General features: G+C 38.8%; 1 long non-coding RNA gene across 1 annotated transcript; it reads right to left on the bottom strand.

The window, feature by feature from the left end:
* Window positions 1–9,937: 9,937 nt before the first annotated feature.
* Window positions 9,938–13,879, bottom strand: LOC108634453. The gene is made up of 3 exons (XR_001917604.1): window positions 13,640–13,879; window positions 13,415–13,501; window positions 9,938–10,137 (listed from the first exon to the last, which is right to left on the bottom strand). It is a non-coding gene; the product is annotated as an uncharacterized LOC108634453 (long non-coding RNA).
* Between the last annotated feature and the right edge of the window lie 5,282 nt (window positions 13,880–19,161).

The following is a 19,161-nucleotide window of genomic DNA, read 5'->3' as shown; positions in this document are numbered from 1 at the left end:
TGTCACCTGGGCTGTGTTGTAAAATGTGGCATAGCTCTCAGGGACTTTAAGGGTGGGGAAAACAGCATGGGGGTGTGGAGACAGCTTGGGATTTGGAGTCACTCGCCCAGTACCTGAGGGCCCAGTGTGCAAATTGAAGCAAGTCATGGAGAAGGAAATGGCAGCCCACTCCAGTGTTCTTGCCTGGAGAATCCCAGGGACGGGGGAGCCTGGTGGGCTGCCGTCTATGGGGTCGCACAGAGTTAGACACGACTGAAGCAACTTAGCAGCAGCAGCAGCTGCATGGTACCTCTCTGAGCCCTGCCAGTTTCACAGGGCTATAGTGAACATCCAGTCCAACAATGACTGCAACCTGCTACGCTCCTCTGTCCATGGGACTCTCCAGGCAAGAATACTGGAGTGGGTTGCCATGCCCTCCTCCAGGGGATCTTCCAGACCCAGGGTTCGAACTGGGGTCTGCTGTGTTACAGGTGAATTCTTTACCAGCTGAGCTATCAGGGAAGCCCTTTCTGAAACCACTAAACCCTAAATCAATGTTACTTGTGTGAGAGCTCAGGACTGGAAATGTGGATTTGAGCCATCAATACAAGCATTGGCATAAAAGTCTGCAGGAATTCTTATGAGATTTTTTTGGGGGCAGTTTAACTCCTAAAATTAACAGATTTTGTAAATCCAAATTTTCTCATATCAGTGGTGCTTCTCCTATTGTTGACCTCCTTTAACATTTTCTGCCCTTGAGAGTGAATTTGGACCCTTTCCTTATGAAGTCAAAATCATGGCAGATAGGCTGTACATTGATCTGTTCAAAAAGTGTCTGCTGTTCAGTCCCGCCACTCCGTCCTCTTATTGTGGGGCATCTCTTCCTGACCCTCCAAAGGGAAGTTGAGGAACCAGCCAGAGCTGCTGACCCCTCTGCCCTGACACCTGAAAGGACTTGCCCAACGCCATGGACACCAGGGAAAGATCTACCCCAGAGAGGGAATGGAGATCTAGGAAACTCCAGTCATACTTGGATAACAATGGCAGAGATCTCACCTCAGCTGAAGGCATCTCAGGAACAAGGGCTGTGGCTGAGGAGGGGATAGCCAGAGAGGGAGGGACAGTCCACTTGGGATATACTTGGAAGAATGAAGATGAGACAGACAATTAAAATTCACTTCCACAGATTTAAACTTTCCATGTTGACTCTTCCTTATTTGTGATGTCCATCTTATTTTCAGTATGTCAAATAAATGATTGGGGATGGTGGTAGGTGAAAAAAAATATGAACTATAACTGGAATAAATTGTCTACAACATGTAACTTTGATACGTCTGACGCAGGATACAGCATGCTTGGGGCTGGTGCACGGTGATGACCCAGAGAGATGTTATGGGGAGGGAGGTGGGAGGGGGGTTCATGTTTGGGAACGCATGTACACCCGTGGTGGATTCATGTCAATGTATGGCAAAACCAATATAGTATTGTAAAGTAAAATAAAGTAAAAATAAAAATTAAAAAAAAGAAACAGTCATTTCACTTCAAAATCCGGCTTTTGTCACATTCCACACAATGATTCATTATGCAATTTTAACTTCAGCTTTTGAAAACATCATAAATCCATAATCTTGACTATTTAAAATTGCCAGGACTTCCCTGGCAGTCCAGTGGTTAAGACACCACACTTCCACTGTATGGGGCACTGGTTCAATCCCTGGTTGGGGAACTAGGATCCCACATGCTGTGTGGTATGGTCAAAAAAAGATAAAATTGCCAAGGAGGGTCTTCTGTGAGAAAAACAAAACAAAACCTGGGATACACTAAGGAACAGCAAAAAAAGACTATAGCGTAAGTATAGCTACTTAGACTTAAGTTAGAGGACGAGCTATTACATTTCCTGTCATTTTTACATACTATGAACATTCAGAGTGGTATTATTTGGCAGGCAGTATTATTTGGAGGCAGGTGTTAGACATGCAATTATCATAAAGACTCTGTGAAGAGGATGTCCACATGATACAAATTTATCTTTATTCTAATATAGTTTACAGAGTTTTTTTCTGACAAATTACACTACACTTTATGGAAATGTAACATTTTGTATGAATGGAAAGGGTAAGCCTAGTTGCATGCTAATGAGGGAGACAAAGTAGCCTCGCTCTTATTTGCAACTGGCCCAGACCTTTCCATTAGCAAATTAAAATCTGTTCAAATTTATTTACTAATATATTAGGAGAAGCTTCAGGCTAACCCCTTGACCTATATTATATAGCAAACAACTGTAGCAGTGAAAATAATTAATAGCATGTAATACACCTCCTGTTTATTTCTTCTTCATGCCCAGGGGTCAGCTGTATAGTGGGTTTGCCATCTGCATTAGGTTACAAGGGTATATTTACTTAAAAATTATCAATTACAGTTTTAAATGGCTTTCCTTAATTGCAGTCTTCTTACTCAAGTGTGATACATATATATCCTTTGTGTTTATTTGTAAATTATATCACCTGCTCCTAACTAAGTCTGAGAGGAGTCTATTCATTTGAAAATAATGTCTCCCGAAACCAGCTATGTTGTTTGTGTTTACTGCATATTCGCGAGAACTGTGGCTTTGTTCGTCCTCATTATGCCAATACTGAATCGATTAGTGTTCACTGTATATCTAGGGGAAACCTCTCAATTATCTTGTGGATCCTTGTAAGAGAGGTCTGGTTGCTAATGGACTTGAAATTTGCAAAGTGAATGTGTCTGCAAGGCTTGCCAGGAGTAAATGAGTGTACTGGGCTTTGCTGACCTCTGCTGTCTGTTTTAAAGGCAGTGGTGCTTTTTCTCTCTGCAGAGAGGTTGTTTCCAGGCATGAGTCTCATTCTGCTGTAGAGCTGATCACAGTTTTGAGCGATGGAAATGAACGTGCTCTTGGGATAACAAGTACACACAGTAGCAGAAGGGCATGCTCTGTACCTGTATCTTATCTGAGAGCCAAAGCCCATGTACCTTTCACAAATATAATTCAAAATTGGGGGCCAGGAATTCACACATAAGCAATGCTATCCTTTTGTTGCAATGGTTTCAAAATCTTTGGCAGGAAAATTTCCAATATTTCATTGGTTCAGAATAATTTCTGTGCTGGAATGGTTTTATGATGGGAGGGTCCTCCAGGTAAAAATAAGGCTCAGAGAAAAGAGGTGGAAATGGAATTATAGATTGTGGGAATGGTTTGGGATACAGGGCTGCAGAGTAGCTGCGAGGGTAGGAGGGAGACTTCTAATTTCTCTTTGACAAAGGTAAAAGGTCCTTATGTTTATGACCCTAGGGAATTGCATCCTCCTTTCTCTCTAAAATTCACCAGGTGAAATTTTTTTTCCTGGCTATAGTCTACCTGCTTGTGAACCTCATAAGCAATCACAATTTGGAGTGAAGAAAGGTGAGAGCAGGTTCTGAAGAACTCTGTAGCACCCATCATGTCAGTAACCTCACATTTCTACACACTAAAAAGTAGAACCAAAGTGAGTTATTTTTCTTGTCTTCATGAGCATAATCGTGTAGTGGGGTGAGACTAGGTGTTACTCTATTTCCTGTTTCTGCATAATCCAGGCTGGCCAGATGACTTGAAGCACAGCAATATCTTCTATTTGTGTAATACCAAGGTATGCTGACATCTCCCAAATAGCCTGGGAAGTGGTGGCAGCCATGGGTATTTGCTTATTTCACAGATGAGCAAACAGGTACAGAAATTTAGTGGCATGCATAAAAGTCACTGGATTGAAACATGAAAGATGCAGAATAGAACCAGAACCTATGATTTCAAAGGCTTCATAAAAGCATTTAGCTCTGGAAGGATTCTGAAATAAGAAATCCCCCTGAAGTGCACATCCTGCACTAGCACCATCTAGTCCCCTGGAATCTCCATCCCTTTCTTACTTTCTCTTCTTATCACCCTCTGACTCTGTTCGCAAGTTCTTGGCCAATGTCTTTCATCCTTTCCCCTGCTTCTCCTGTGGCAGTCACTACCAGCTTTTTCCTTGGCTCAAAACCCAAAGAGTTATGACATGCCCTTTCCAGGTTTGGACCCATACCCCTCTTTGTGTAGGGAAATGAAAAGACTTGCTTATCCTATGAGAAATGCATCATTTGATAACTAGAGTAAATTGCTGTGCTGATGCCATAAGTGGAACTAAATTTACCTGTTAGCCTTGATCCCTTTTCCCAAATGGCTCACAGCTTTCTCTCTACCCGTAGGATTAAGGTCCCTATTGAGAGGCAACATAGGACTGTAGGCTCTTCTGTTGTTCCTCTGGGTTGCAACCAGTCTTTTGGTTGTTCTGATTCAGCACTTTCTCTTCAGTAATAAACTACAGCATTGTCCATAGTTCAGTAGTTCCTACCCTATGGGCTACACCAGGCATTTACTGTGGATTGAATAAATAGTATCTCAGAAAATTAAACTGTAATTTTAAAAAAGTATGCGAATACTGTTATATCTAGCTAAATACAAACTGATTTAAAGATAATACTGACTTGATAGTCATAGTTTATCAGTTAAAAGTTTCTGAATGTACAGGTATACTCCTACCATGTTGAAATCAATGAAGGATTTTAGTGTGAGAATAATATCTTAATATGTAAAAAAGAGAATCTATAGCAAAAAGAAATGAACTGGAACTCAGAGGACCCAGCTTCTAATCATGGCTCAGTTATAAATTCTGGATCCATTATACAGTGAGTGATTTGGAGCAAGGGAGTTTTTCTCCAGTCTTGTATTTTTCCACTCTAATAAAATATTTATTACTAAATACTTACTGTGATTCTGTTATACTGCTAACACATATTCAATACTTATCAATATGCCATTCATCAGCCTTTTAAACATTCACAATGGCCCTGTCAGTAGGTATTATTACCTCTCCTTTCAGAAAAGGTTAATGAAGCACATAAAAGGAAGGTATTTGTTCTTTTCTGTTATTACATTTTTTTTTAAAGGCCATTACTTCATTTGAATTCACCATGGCATCCAGTGAGAACTTCAGTTAATCTTATTTTCCAAATAAGGTTACTGTTTACTCAGTATTCTTATCACTTATTTTATTTTTGGGCCATATCACATGACTCATGGGATCTCAGTTCCCCCACCAGAGATTGAACATGGGCCATTGCAATGAAAGCCTGGAATCCTAACCACTAGGCCACCAGGGAACTCCCTCTTTTTACTTATTTTATTTTTATTTAAAAAATGATTTATTTATTTGACTGTGCTGAATCTTAGTGGTGGCACGTAGGATCTAGTTCACCGACCAGGGAGCTCAGAGTCTTAGCCACAGGACCACGAGGGAAGTCCACTCTTATTGCTTATTTTAAATACAACCTTTATCATATACTGAATTCTTATATATAGGAGAACTGCTTTGGACTCTGTTTTCTGATGCATTGCTCTGTCTTCCTGCTGCTATTGCTAAGTCGCTTCAGTCATGTCCGACTCTGTGCGACCCCATAGACAGCAGCCCACCAGGCTCCGCCGTCTCTGGGATTCTCCAGACCAGAACACTGGAGTGGATTGCCATTTCCTTCTCCAATGCATGAAAGTGAAAAGTGAAAGTGAAGTCACTGAGTCATGTCCAACTCTCAGCGACCCCATGGACTGCAGCCTACCAGGCTCCTCCGTCCATGGGATTTTCCAGGCAAGAGTACTGGAGTGGGGTGCCATTGCCTTCTCCGTCTGTCTTCCTAGTCCTGTGCTATTTCACTGTGTCAATGACTGTAGTTTAAAATCTTTTGATATTTTGCAAAGCATACATAGCTTCTTTATTTTTCCTTAATATTTTCTAGAGTTTAAAAAAAAATCTAGACCATTCTTGCCAGTTTTCTCTTCTGGATGAATAATTAGACTGAGAGTTTCAAATGTAATTGGAAAAAATGTATAGAATTAAAAAAATTAATTTGTGGAAAATTGATTTTTCTGGACCATGGTAGATATCTTTATCCTCATCATCTTTCATATGCTTTAGTAAAGTATGATGGTTGCATTAATGTAGGACTTACCCATTTTGTGTTGGGTTTATTTCTAGAGATTATTATCATTCCTCTTGTGGATGTGTAGAGCTAGCTTTTGAAGGATAGGTGAAATTTGGATTTGGGGAACAAAAATAGCACATTAGAGGGCTTAGTGAAGAAAATAAGCATGTAATGTCTGGGAGAAGGTATAAGGGTTAATTATTGGGCAGTAAAAACTTTATGGGTGGCTCTCTATTTTGTGTAGGATAAGTTTTACTAGCAATACTTGCCTTACCTCCTTCAATGGCAGGCAACCCACTCTAGTATTCTTAACTGGAAAATTTCTCGGACAGAGGAGCCTGGCAGGCTACAGTCCATGGGATCACAAAGAGTCACGACTAAGTGACTAAAACTTTCACTTTACCTCCTTTAAAGGATTGTTACAAAGGTTCTTAAAATGTGTGAGGTGTGTAAAAATTAGTCTAGTCCAACGCAAACAGAATTGTTGAGGACTATTTAAATGTTAGATGAGCACATTCTGACACCTTGTGGTCATTTAAGGGTATGTATGATGTTGGAATTCCATTGGTTGAACTGACAGTATATGGATTGTCCACAAAATCATATTTAGAGCTAAAAGGAGGGACCTTACAGATAATCTAATCTAATCTAATTTACACACGAGGAAAGTGAGTCCCAGAGAGTGGGTTGTCTCTGTTCCATCTCACACAGCTTCTTAGGAACAGAGCTGGGATCATTTTTTTTTTCCTGACCTCTTGCCTGTTGCTCTTTTTACTATAATTTGTCCCATTTGCTGACTTTTTACAGTTATAGGAGAAAAGAACTCAAAAGTATCATAGTTTTAAATTCCTGGGAAATTTCACTATATAATTTTAATATCATCTCTGAAGAATTTAAATCACTTAACGTGTGTATGTGTCAAGGTGATGGTGGTGTTTTCTAATGGGTGGAAGGGAGGAATAGGGCTGATTTCTGGGTGTTTCTCAAGCTGGCCAAACTCTGAGCCCTAAAAAACTTATCATTCTGGCTCAGTATGGTGGATCTACACAACAGTTTGAATTTCAGGGACCTGAAATATTTTCTAAGCTATTCATGGGATTTTCTTGATAGCCCAAAGAGATCTGTATCTTCCAGGAATGGGTCTGTCTTTCTACACCTGCTGCCCCAAGTCATTGGAAGTGTAGCCTCAGCCTGAACATAGTGATGGATTCAGAGCATAGCAGCTGGGGCCATCGGTCCCTTTTACTGTCTGGGGATGAGAATCTGAATGGTGTATTTTCGTGATCACCAGAGGGCTTCCGTTGCTTTGCACAGATGTACTTCTCCACACAATTCAAGGAGCAACTGCCCCCATGGTTCCTATGGACCTCTTTTCTGAGAAGAACTCAGAAGGGGGAGATTAGTGGGATGACCTACAGCCCTACCCATTGTCGTTGATCTTGGGACCACAACTGGCATTCATCCTCTCCCTCCTCCACTCTGCATTCTAAATTCACCTCATACTCAGCTGTCTATCCTTAGCAGGTCTGATGGCTTCCCTGGTGGTGTGACCCAAACCTTTATGCTTGAATGCTTTGAACCCTTGGAAATCACACTCTTCTCAATCTGGCCTTGCTGCATTTGTCCATTCACAGTCAGAACGGGGCAAGAGTACCCAAGTGGGTCTCCACCTAATTCCTCCTGGACCCCTGGTGTAAAAGCAGTCCTCCGTCTTTCTGCTCATGAGGGTCAATTATTCTTACCATCATCATGACTTGTCTTCTTGCCTGCTAGTCCTTTGGCATACGAACTTCAGCATACTGACTTATAGTTCCATCAGCTCTGACTTAAAGTTTAATGGGACCTTTATTGTATCCCTGGAAGGATTGCGCCCCCTTTGGGGAACAAGATCAACAATGCGGTGGACCTCAGAGATGAGGGAACAGAAAGCGTAAAATCCCTGGATGGTTGATAGGGGTACTGTTAAGTGGGACCACGACTGCTTCTGCTCCTCAGTTCTCAGACCTCTGTGTTCTTCCTGGTGAAGACACAGCACCATATTGAGGCCTTTAATACATACACTACATCTCTCAGATGGCACCGCATCCTTTCAGAGTGTTGTCCCCAAGCTAGTGCTTCAGCTGTGCCTTTAGAAAGCCAACCCAGGACTCTATGAAGTTGGCTGCTTTTGACTGGGTTCCTGTGTTACATATTGACTTTCTTAGTTCTGTTTATGTACTAAAACTAATTTTTGACTTATTTTATTTGTTCCAACGGCCAGGAGAGGGAGGAGAGAGGCCATGCTGGTTCATGGGAAGAATTTGGACTGTATTCAACACTGTTAAAGATCCTTAAGAAATTGGGTAAACTACATATAGAAACTGTGGGAGAATACTTCAGCTTCTCTGAATGGTCAAGGGGATGTTCTTTCCATTTAAATTATACAGAATTACTTTTTTAAAAACTTATAGTTGTTTTGTTATTTGTGTACACTTTTGAATAAATTGAATCAGTTCAGATTAAGATAACTCTGATATCTAAGTGACTGAACTCGATTACCCAGAAAGAAGCATTTCAGTTACTTATTCTCAATAGCAAATTTAAAAAATGTTGTTTTCTGCTTCATTTTGCCTATATTTGATTATTTCAAATTGGTCCTTAAATGGCTATATGAAAAGTAACTACACTTTACATAGAAATATAGCCCTTTTATTTCTACTTAATTTTAGTAGAACAAATAAGTTTGTTCTTCTTCAAATTCTTTATGATGTGATATATTTGTATAGTGGAATAGGAATCAGAATATGTAGGTTCTGTTCTGAGTTCTACCTCTTCCTGCCAGTAATATGATGCATCACAACTCAGTTTGTCTAATACCAATTTCAATTTAATAATACCACTTGAAAGAGCTTGAGGCTGACCGTAAGCTTGATATGTGCAAAGAATGTGATGTATATTAAAAAAAAAAAAACCTCTAATATTATCACAGGCTAGGCTGATGAGAATAAGTATCTATAAGAAAAAAGAAGGTAGTCATCCTTTTCTGATCTGCACTGTTAAGACTTCAACTGGAATAGTATGTTCATTTCATGGCACCACATTTTGGATAGGTTATTGAGAAGATGATCAGCATCTGGAACAGTGGCTTTCAAAACTTTTTTGATGACTTATGATACAAAATATGTTTTACATGACAACCCACTATGTGTGTCTATGTGTTGTATGTCTGTGTAGCATAAAAGTGTCATAAAATATTTATTACATGTGACACACTCTGATATTTCTGTTCTACTAAGTTGCATTATGTTCTGAATCATTTTTAAATAATTTGTACCATGAAGCAAGTCAGGAGCACATCCCCATATTTTGGAAAACACTAATCTGAAACATTTATTTCATTATAATAATTAATGGTTCTTATCACCATCATCATTAGTTGGCACTCTATAACACCTTAGTTTAATATGCAATAGATTTTCTAATGGTAGTGCATGCTGTTTCATATAAACATATGTTTATACAAAAAAATAGTCATTCTACCTATCAGAGAAATGCAGGAAACTGGCTACATATACAATTAAGGTTACTTTAGCAAGAGCTGATCCATGTGGAATCACTGCTTAAAATGAAAAGAAAAGAAAGAAATTGTTATGATAACTGTGTTTTAACTTTATGTATCAATGACATATTTGTCAATCATATTGTTTTCCCATAAAGGAATAGAAAAGAAAATCAGATATGTCTAAAGAAATCAGAAATATCATTTTAAGTAAATTAAAAAAAAACCCTGAGAATAGATTGCACAGTCTGTGAAAACAATTACAAATTAAATACCTACTGAGTGCCTGGCTCCCCTATTTCATCTGCCTCCTGTGCTTAGTCAAAGAACCTCTCTCCTGCATTGTGAAGAATCTGAATTTCTGGCTCAGTATGACACTTGCAGTTTATTTGGTTGAAAGAAGAGTAGCCATACTTTGCTAATTAAATGATGCATTTATTGTTTTGATTTGTGTGGTACTGTCTAAAAGAGATTTGATTAGAGGACTATTTGTGAATTTTAGAAGTCCATATTCCCTATATCCCATTTGATGTATCGTTTAGGTATAGCATATGCTATATCAGAATTTTTCCAGACTTTTCCCTCTAGAACAACAGTCTCATTTCTCATCATGCCTGGAATTAAAAAGAAAAAGAAATTATTGTTGGTATGAACTGAATAAAAGAACAAGTGATACCACCATATTACTCATTCATTTCTTAAATCTGACAACCTGAATTTACTGCCCCTTTATCCCTCCTCACTATCTGTCCCTTCACTGGTGCAGGATAGGGTGGCTTAGCCAACTAGAGCTGAAAAATGCCCCAAGGTTCATGTCACCAATAGAAAGGGAAAGTGGCCTGGTAAAAATGGCACAGACTGTGAAAAGCAAGTATAGTAAAATGTTTAATTTTAATACCTAGATGATGGGTGTGTTCAATATGCAATTCTTCCAATTTTTCTGTACACGTAAACATTTTCATGATAAAATTTTAGTAACAAAAGACAAGTGGCTTAGGTAAGATTAGGCCTGAGAATTGACCACGAAATGATAATGTGGGGGTAATCAGAGACGTCAGCAAGAGAAGTTGTTGGTGGAGTGGTGAGGATGCAAACCTGGTTGGAATGGATTTGAGAGACAGGGGAGGAAAAGAACTAGAGACTGTGAGTTTGAGCCACTCTTTTGAGGAGCTTTACTGTAAAGGGACAGCAAATTTACTGTAAACAAAGTAGCAGTGGGAGGGGACTGAGGGAAAGAGATGATGAGAGAAATGACATGTGCTTGTATGCAAATAGGGATGTCCTCCTCAAGGACAGGAGGGTGTCCTTGAGTTGGTGATGGGTAGAATTTTGTGCACAGGTGGAGGAGTTGGCCTTAACATGGTAGCAATGGGCAGGAGTGCAGAGATGACTACAGACGCAGGTAGAAGGGGGAACTAGCACTGGGAGCTGGTGGAATTTCTCTTTTGACCTTTGGTATTTTCTTAGTGAAAGTAGAAATGAGATCATCACCTGGGTGTGAGGCTGTGGAAAAATTTTAGGGCTTTGAGGGGACAGGAAAATATATTAGACTGTATTCTAGGAGAATGGGAGAGTAAATGGACTAGGGAAATGGAATAGTATATTTTTTAGGAAAAAGTCCTGGAAATTGAGTTTCTGGGTCAAAAATTACATGCACATTCTTTTCTCTTGATAGATATTGACAACTTAACACTATAAAAGTTAAACCCATTTGTATACCGACAACTGATATATGAGCTTATCTGTTCACCTGTTTCTTTGGCAACATAGTATGTTATCAAACATGTTGGTTTCTTTCAGTATGATAGTTGAAAACCCATATTAGTGTACTTTTATTTATATATCTCTTCTTATGCCTGAAGTAAGCATCTTTTCATATGATTAAAAGGTGAGAGGATTTTTCCAGGAAACTACCTCTCAATCTTAAGAGGTAAACAATTCTCTTTCATCTCTATGACTAAACCTATACTGAGCCCCAGAGCCCCAGACCACAGAAGCTTAGGGGCAGGAAAGATCTTAAAAGAGTTTTGTCCAAGCTCACAAGAGACAAGTGAGGGTTAGACTAAGGACCATAAGCCAGGATTTCCAGTGTCCTGGCTAGGACTCAAGTTCTGTGGTCTTGGAGAAGACAAGTGATGAAGCATTCATACACGAGCTTTTGGAGGATGAATCAGTCCATGTGTTTGTGATGGATGAGGATGGCTGAGGAGCAGTGGTCTGCTCATAGCCGGCGTTTAGCAAACATGCAGAAGGGAAAGAAGAGAGAGCTTTGCAGAACACAGCAGTGGCCTTCTGGCTCATAGAAGCCTGAATTAAGTTGTCTAATAGGTTCCAGGAGAGAAAGCCAAGACTGAAGGAAAAACTTGCAGAAGTGCACAGGACTGCTGCGTCTGACTATGTAATCTATGTGTCGCACAGAGGACCCTGGTGGGTGAGAGCTGACAGGAAGGCCAGATCAGCCTCAGATTCCCTTTGCTGTGTCATGAGCCCACAGGCTATGCAAACCCAGAGAGGATTTGCAATTCTCCTCTGTCCAGCCGGAGGGAGCTTTACCAATTTGTCACCCCAGAGAGATTTCATTTCCACATCCGTCTGTCCTGAGGGGGTGCCTTTCTCTAATTTGAATAAAAAGGCTGTGCAGCAAAATGTCCCTGACAATGGCTGTGGGCCCTCACACACCTTCCCAGGCCCTTCAGTTCCAAGAATTGTGTGGAAAGAGTGGAGTCAGGGCTAGCAGTTACACAGCTGTGGAAGGAGTTAAGAGGGAGGGGACTGAGTAGAGATAGATTTAGGGAGATAAGGACATAACTTGGAATTATACAAGGAGCTGAAAATGTGTTTTTTCCATAGCCAACATGCTGAATATTAATAAAATTAATGTAATGTACTCCATACCCAGCAGAATAATTTACTGTATTTACAAAACTATGAGGAACTATTCACATTGAATGTGTGCTGTCATTAACATGGAACATTAATAATAGACTCCATTTTGATATAGAGATTACCATGGATCCTGCCTAAGGATAATATGCAAATACTTCAGTATTCCATATGTTTAATCTCATAATAGCCTATAATGGAATATAATCTGCAAAAAACTGGCTCACTATACTGTATACTTGAAACTAACACAATATTTTAAATCAGCTATATTTTAAAGAAAAAAGAAAAAGAAGATTCCATTCGGTTTCTCATCTGCCTTGCTGTAGTACAGGTTAGGAAGCCTTTTCATCAGAAGATAAGAAAGTCAGTGCCGGGGAGGAACTAAGACTAACACAAATGATATTATATATTCATATATAATATATTATAAATTATTCTGCTATATATCTATTATTCACTTTGTAAGAAATTGAATCATTTTTGCATACATGTTGCATTGTATGCAACATATGTCTCCAACAAATATTCATTTTCTTACTATAGCTTTTCAGGTGTTGGCTCCTCATTTGAGATAAACAGAATTCCCACTAGCATTTGAACAATAAAAAACCAAAGAGACTAGCTTTAAAGAAAGCTGTACCCTTGTAAATTATGTGTCTGGACTACCATTTATCACCAAAACAAATGCCTCAAATTACAATAAAAGTCATATAGCCATGTTCATATGATCTGCTTAAGAAGGAGGATTTTGTATGTGCCAAGCAAAAATAGTCAAAGAAAATAAAGCAACAATCCTTAAAGAGAATATTCATCTTAAAGACATGGAAGATTATAGTACTTAATTTATGAACAAATGATTATCTAATTTATTGTATTTTATAGACAGTGCTGATAGCCAATACACAGGCAAAGACAGAATCATATGGTATGTGAAAGAAGCCCTAGTCCATATTTTCTTTTGAAATAACTGTAATCTCACCAAATGTGAATATTGTATTGAGTTACCTGAGTACTTTGATGGAAATCCGCTATGTTGATGACTGCTATTGTTTTCATTTGGTTTGGCTGGTGATTGATTCAATTTTATGGGTGCTGCAAAATATTTGAGATGGTTAACTGTCTTGAAAACCTCTAACAGTGAAAAATAATTACCCTTGTATACAATTTTACTTCCCCTTTGGCTAATGTAACTTTTCAAGCCTACTAGTTCTTCAGTTAACTTTTACTCACCTGAATAAATCATGTTCAAATGAAGCAGACAGTCCATTAAAAATACAAAAATGAAAAGAAAGATCATTGCAACTTTGTTCATTATGTAAATATTTTAACTTTTTCGTTATATGAAGAAAAGGAAGAGTTAAGTCTAATTATCTGTCTTTTCTCTGGCCTTTGAACCAAAATCCTCTGCTGGCTTGACAACTCTGAAGAGAAGCCAGTAATATGAAGTCACATGAATCATCATAATGGTATTACCCCCACAGAATCAAACCAGCCAATGGGGTGACTAAAAGAATGAAGGGGCGGGCCTATAGGGCTGCTTAGAGTGGAGTGTAGTCCTGAGAGTGTAGGTATAGGGGTGAATTAAGACTAGATCTCTGCCCTCAGGGAGATTGTAGTTTAGTAACAGAAAGCAGACAAGATATTTATGACAATTCAGTATGACACTAATCACACAAATAAAACAGAAAAGACAGTAAGATATAAACAGGAGGGATTTGGTTATCAAAATGCCTGGACCCAATCCTGTTCTTTCACTAGTTGTTGATGTAGAGCAAACTACTTGATCTCTGAAACTGTTTCCTTATCAGAAAAATGGGGGTAAAAGTAACACCTCTTTCACAGAGTTATTGTGATGGTTAAATAAGATCATCAGTGTAAAGTTCACGGTAGTGTCTGACACCACAGATTTACATTTGTAGTAAATCAACAGCTCAGTATACCTCTAACCTTTGGGATACTATTCAGAGACCCAAACCTAAGTGGCTGCCTCCCAGAGTTTCCTTTATGGAGACAAATTGGATAATTGCAAACCCCATCTAGTAGTTACCTAATATCCCTAAGCAGTTGATTATGGCAGGTTTTTGCTTTATTCCTGTAAGACCCCTTTCTTGTCTTTCTCCCATCATTCTGTGATTGCAAATGATCTTGTGGGGCCTTGGCCCCACTCTGTCTTTCCTGAGTTCTCTGAATTTCATCTCTGACTCAGTCCCTCCATATTGGTTTGTCTGTGGACCCTGATGTTTGCTCTCTTTTGTTTTAGTTCTGGACAGTCAATCTGTCCATGGCACTGAAGCTTTAATCAGTGTGTAAGTCAGGATTCTACTAGAGAAGCAGAACCAGTAGGAGATATATATAGCACATATATCATATACACACAAGTATCTTATATCTGTATATATAACATATATATCTCCTATGATATCTATCTCTATCTATCTATCTATCCATCCTTCTATTTATCAAGGAATTGGCTTATACAGTTTTGGAGACTGGTTAGCCAAGTTTGGGCATGCTGACAGGCTAGAAAATCTTGGGCAGGAGCTGATACTGCAATCCATAGGCAGATTTCCTTCTTCAGAAAAATCTCAGTTGTGCTCTTAAAGTCTCTCAGCTGATTGGATGAGGCCCACCTACATGATTGAGGATAATCTCCTTTACTTAAGATGAACTGATGGTAAAGGTTAACATCATCTACAAAATATCTGCACAGTAGCACCTCAAGAAGTGTTTAATCAGATAACTCTACTATAGACTAGCCATGTGGCCACACATAAAGCAAACTGAACATCACACTCAGTTTCTCTGAATTCCTTTAAGCTTTAGTGAACATCTAGTGCCCCTGAGACTTGGTCCTTCCATTGTCAACCCACTCCAGTATTCTTGCCTGGAGAATCCCATGGACAGAGGAACCTGGCAGGCTAAAGTCCATGAGGTCACAAAGGGTCAGACACAAATGAGCATCAGTTATTCTCTATTCTTGGCTTTAATATACCACGTACCCAGTCCAGCTGGCTACTGCTACCCACCCACAAGGACGTGGCTCTTCCTGAATGAAGTTGACAGAGGTGTAGAGACAAGTATAGGTTTGAGGGCCATTTAATTCCATCCCTTCATCTTCTAATCCCTCTGGAAACCCTTAGTAAATAATTAGGCTTGAGATAAAGTAATTCATGCCATATTGGTGATTTATTAAACAGCACATTTCAGGTGATAGTATGTTGAGAATCTTCCAGTCCAGTGATTTCTAAACATCTTAATCCCTTAAGGAACTTTAAAAATCCCAGTTCTTAGGTATCAAGCCCCACGATCTACTAATTCTGTGTTAGGGAGATACTGCATATTTCCATTTGAAAATATTTTTCCTGGTGATTTTGATGCACAGGCAGTTTGGAAAATGTTGAAATGGTCTAGTCCTCTTGTGTGACTGATGAAGAAATTATTTTCATAATCTTTCAGTGGATCTATATACTTACCCATCTTGTCTTTCAAAGTGCTTCTCTTATTTCTAAGAAAGGGTGCCCTTTGGGGTTGATTCTCTTTCATAACATTATACATTTTTCCTTCCTGTCACTCTTTCCAATTGGGGTACCACTTCCCATAAACAGGCTTAGCCTCAGTCCAGTATCTCTTCCTTCTTCTATCTCTCCATCAATTGCCTGGCACCACCATACATCCATCCAGTTACTTAGGTCAATAACTAATCTAATAGCTAATAACTCATCCTAAATGACTTTTTCCCTTACCTGGATTTTCTTTCTCTGTTATAGCAGCAATAATATACCCTCTTGACTTCACCTCCAAAATACATCCTGAATTTTATCCCTTTTCACCATCTCCTCTGCTTCTACCTGAATCAAGCCATCATCATATTTTGCCTGGACTTCTCTTCTACAAGACACTCTTCACAAATCTCTCTGCTTTTACAGCTTGCCAACATACAGTCTGTTCTCAAAACAGTAGCCAAAATTAAAATTTTAAAATATAAATTATATCATGTAATTTCCCTGCTTAAGTCCCTGCAATAGCTTTCCATTGCAATTAGCTCTCCACATTTATTACCATTTCCAATAGGACCCTGTGTGATCTGACGTTTGTCAATCTTTATGGCCTCACCTCCTACCTATTTCCATGTTTTTGTCTCTGTACATGTCAGGCTTATTCAGTCCTAGGACCTTTATGTTAGTTGTTCTGTCAGCTCAGGAAGCACTTCTGCCTTTAGTTTCTTGGTTTCCTCCTGATCAGTCAGATCATGCAAGTGTCAGTCTCTCAGACTGGTCTTTCCTGAGGACCTAAGATACTCTATCATGTAACTCTGTTTTAATTTCTTGTAGCACTCATCATTATCTTACAGTCTTATTATGTGTTTGATTCCTCATATTGGTCTGTTTTCTGTCTGAAACTTGTAAGCTCTTTTAAAGCATAGACCTCGTCTGTCTTATTCACTGTTGTACCACAGCATCTAGTACAATGCTTGGCTTTTTCCTCTTTTCCCTTTGATTTGCTATATAGTGTCCAGAAGTATTTCTGATCATCAGAAGTAACACTGGACTGTGGTATCAGCTCCTGCCCAAGAATTTCCAGCAAGTCAGCATGCTCTACAGATTGTAGACTTGCCTAGCTAGTCTCCACAACACTATTACATCAAAGCCAAGATTAGAGTTTACTTATTTGATATTTTTATTAAACAGCAAACCCTACTATCACAAATGTTTTTAAAAATAATTTTAACTCAGTCTTAAAGTTAACGAAGTGCTATGGCTTCCATTAGTTCTTTTACTTGTTCTTTACAAATATTCTGTGTAGTAGGTGGTATTATCTCCAATTTATAGATGAGGAAATAATTGTTAATGTAATTTCTGTGTTCATTCAGACATTTATAATGTGTTAGCTGGCACAAGGGATAGAAATGCAGTAATCTAGAAAGTTCTAGATTGAACACGGGTCTTTAGCCTCCAAATCCTCTTCTCTGACCTCTACATTAGAACCCTCTGTTGAATATATGAATCATTAAAATAGGACAGATCATGTGTTTCATAAAACTAAAATAAAAAATATTGTATATATTTGCAGTAAGTCTATGAAGTCATTGTTGATCTCTTCTAGGTAGACTTTATAATGTTGATTTTAAAAAAATCTCATTTCTTGATGTTGGAGTCCAGATAAATTTTAATTTTGGTGTAATATAGAAAATGATTCCTCTTTCTGTCAGAATGTGAGATTCTTTTGGTATTTAGAGAGTTGGAAACTATAAAATTAATGATTTTATAATGTATATTAAACAATTAAATATTATTTTCGCAAAAAATGTATTCCGAGTATGCTGATATAAAAAACTTTTCTGAGGGGGAAATAAAAGAAGTAACACTAGTCTTCTTCCTGTCCTTCAGCTAAAATCAAGACTATTTTAACGAGTTTGTAGCACTACTCTCTAAAAGGCAATCTGCAAAGGAGGATAGTTAGAAAGGTGAAGAGTTTTGAAATTTCAATTGTATGAGGAGTAGGTCATGAAATTTCCATGTTTTATCTGGAGAAGGGCAGAAGAGAGCTATCTAAAGAGAGCTATCTCACGTTCATCACCAAGGCTCATCCTTTTTTGCTCATTTGTACTCTCTGGCTTTCTACCTAGTTTTGAGTCATTAATGCTTCCTATTGGGTTAAAGATAAACTCAAATTCTGGGCCTTTTTTTCTCCTTATAATCCAAGCTTCTGAATTCAGATGGAAATCACACTTCAGTTCACATTCTTGGCAGAAAAGTCAAGTTTCTTAGGTGACCTTCTGTGATTGTATTTATGCTGTACCGACACCAGTACAATCTCTGCTAAAGGCTGTGTGCTGATAGATGCAAAAAGGCTGGAAAAATCCATGGGCTTTCTTTTTATGCAAAGAAAATTGGTTAAATGCATTATATTCTCAGGTTCCTTGGGCATTGCATTGCAAACACTATCATCTTCTCTTTTATCTACTGATTTAAAAGAAATTGGTGATTTTTCATAACAGTTTCGGGCATGGAAACATCAACAGCTCAGGATACCAGTCTTGGTGCAATGTGGTTCCAATTCTGCCAGTTCTTCTGCCAGAGACTGTTCCTTGTTTTCCCACTGAAATGGGTCCTGAAGATCTCACCTTGCTGTTGGAGTGGCGAGCATGGCTCTGTTGTTGCATCTGTTAAGTGTCTGCTGTGGTTCAGCACTGCTGTTCTCCTTTTCCCAAATGGGGACCCAAAGTCTCACATACACAGTGTGTTAATGACCTGCCTTAAGAATCCAGAGTCCTACCTACTGTATAGCACAGGGAATTCTATTCAATACTCTGTAATGGCCTATATGGGAAAAGAATCTAACAAAGACTGGATATATGTATATGTAAAACTGATTCACTTTACTGTACACCGAAACTAACACAACATTGTAAATCAATTATACTCCATCTATGTCCATCTCTAATGTTGGCCTGTAATTTTCTTTTTTTGTGTGATATCTTTGTCTGGTTTTGGTATCAGGGTGATGGTGGCCTCTGAAAGAACCCAGAGTCCTAATTTAGTAGCTTTGAGGAGTCTCCCTAAACAGTTTATTTCATTTCCAATATTTTATCTCAGTTGTATTGCATTTTTATCAAGAAATCATTTGTGTGTGTCTGTGTTAGTTGTTCAACCTTGTCCGACTCTTTGCAACCCCGTGGACCATAGCCCTCCAGGCTCCTCTGTCCATGGAATTTTCAGACAAGAATGCTGGAGTGGGTTGTCATTTCCTTA

This window comes from Capra hircus (genome assembly GCF_001704415.2).
Source record: "Capra hircus breed San Clemente chromosome X unlocalized genomic scaffold, ASM170441v1, whole genome shotgun sequence".
Classification (NCBI taxonomy): domain Eukaryota; kingdom Metazoa; phylum Chordata; class Mammalia; order Artiodactyla; family Bovidae; genus Capra; species Capra hircus.
This window is presented reverse-complemented; position numbering and strand designations above follow the sequence as displayed.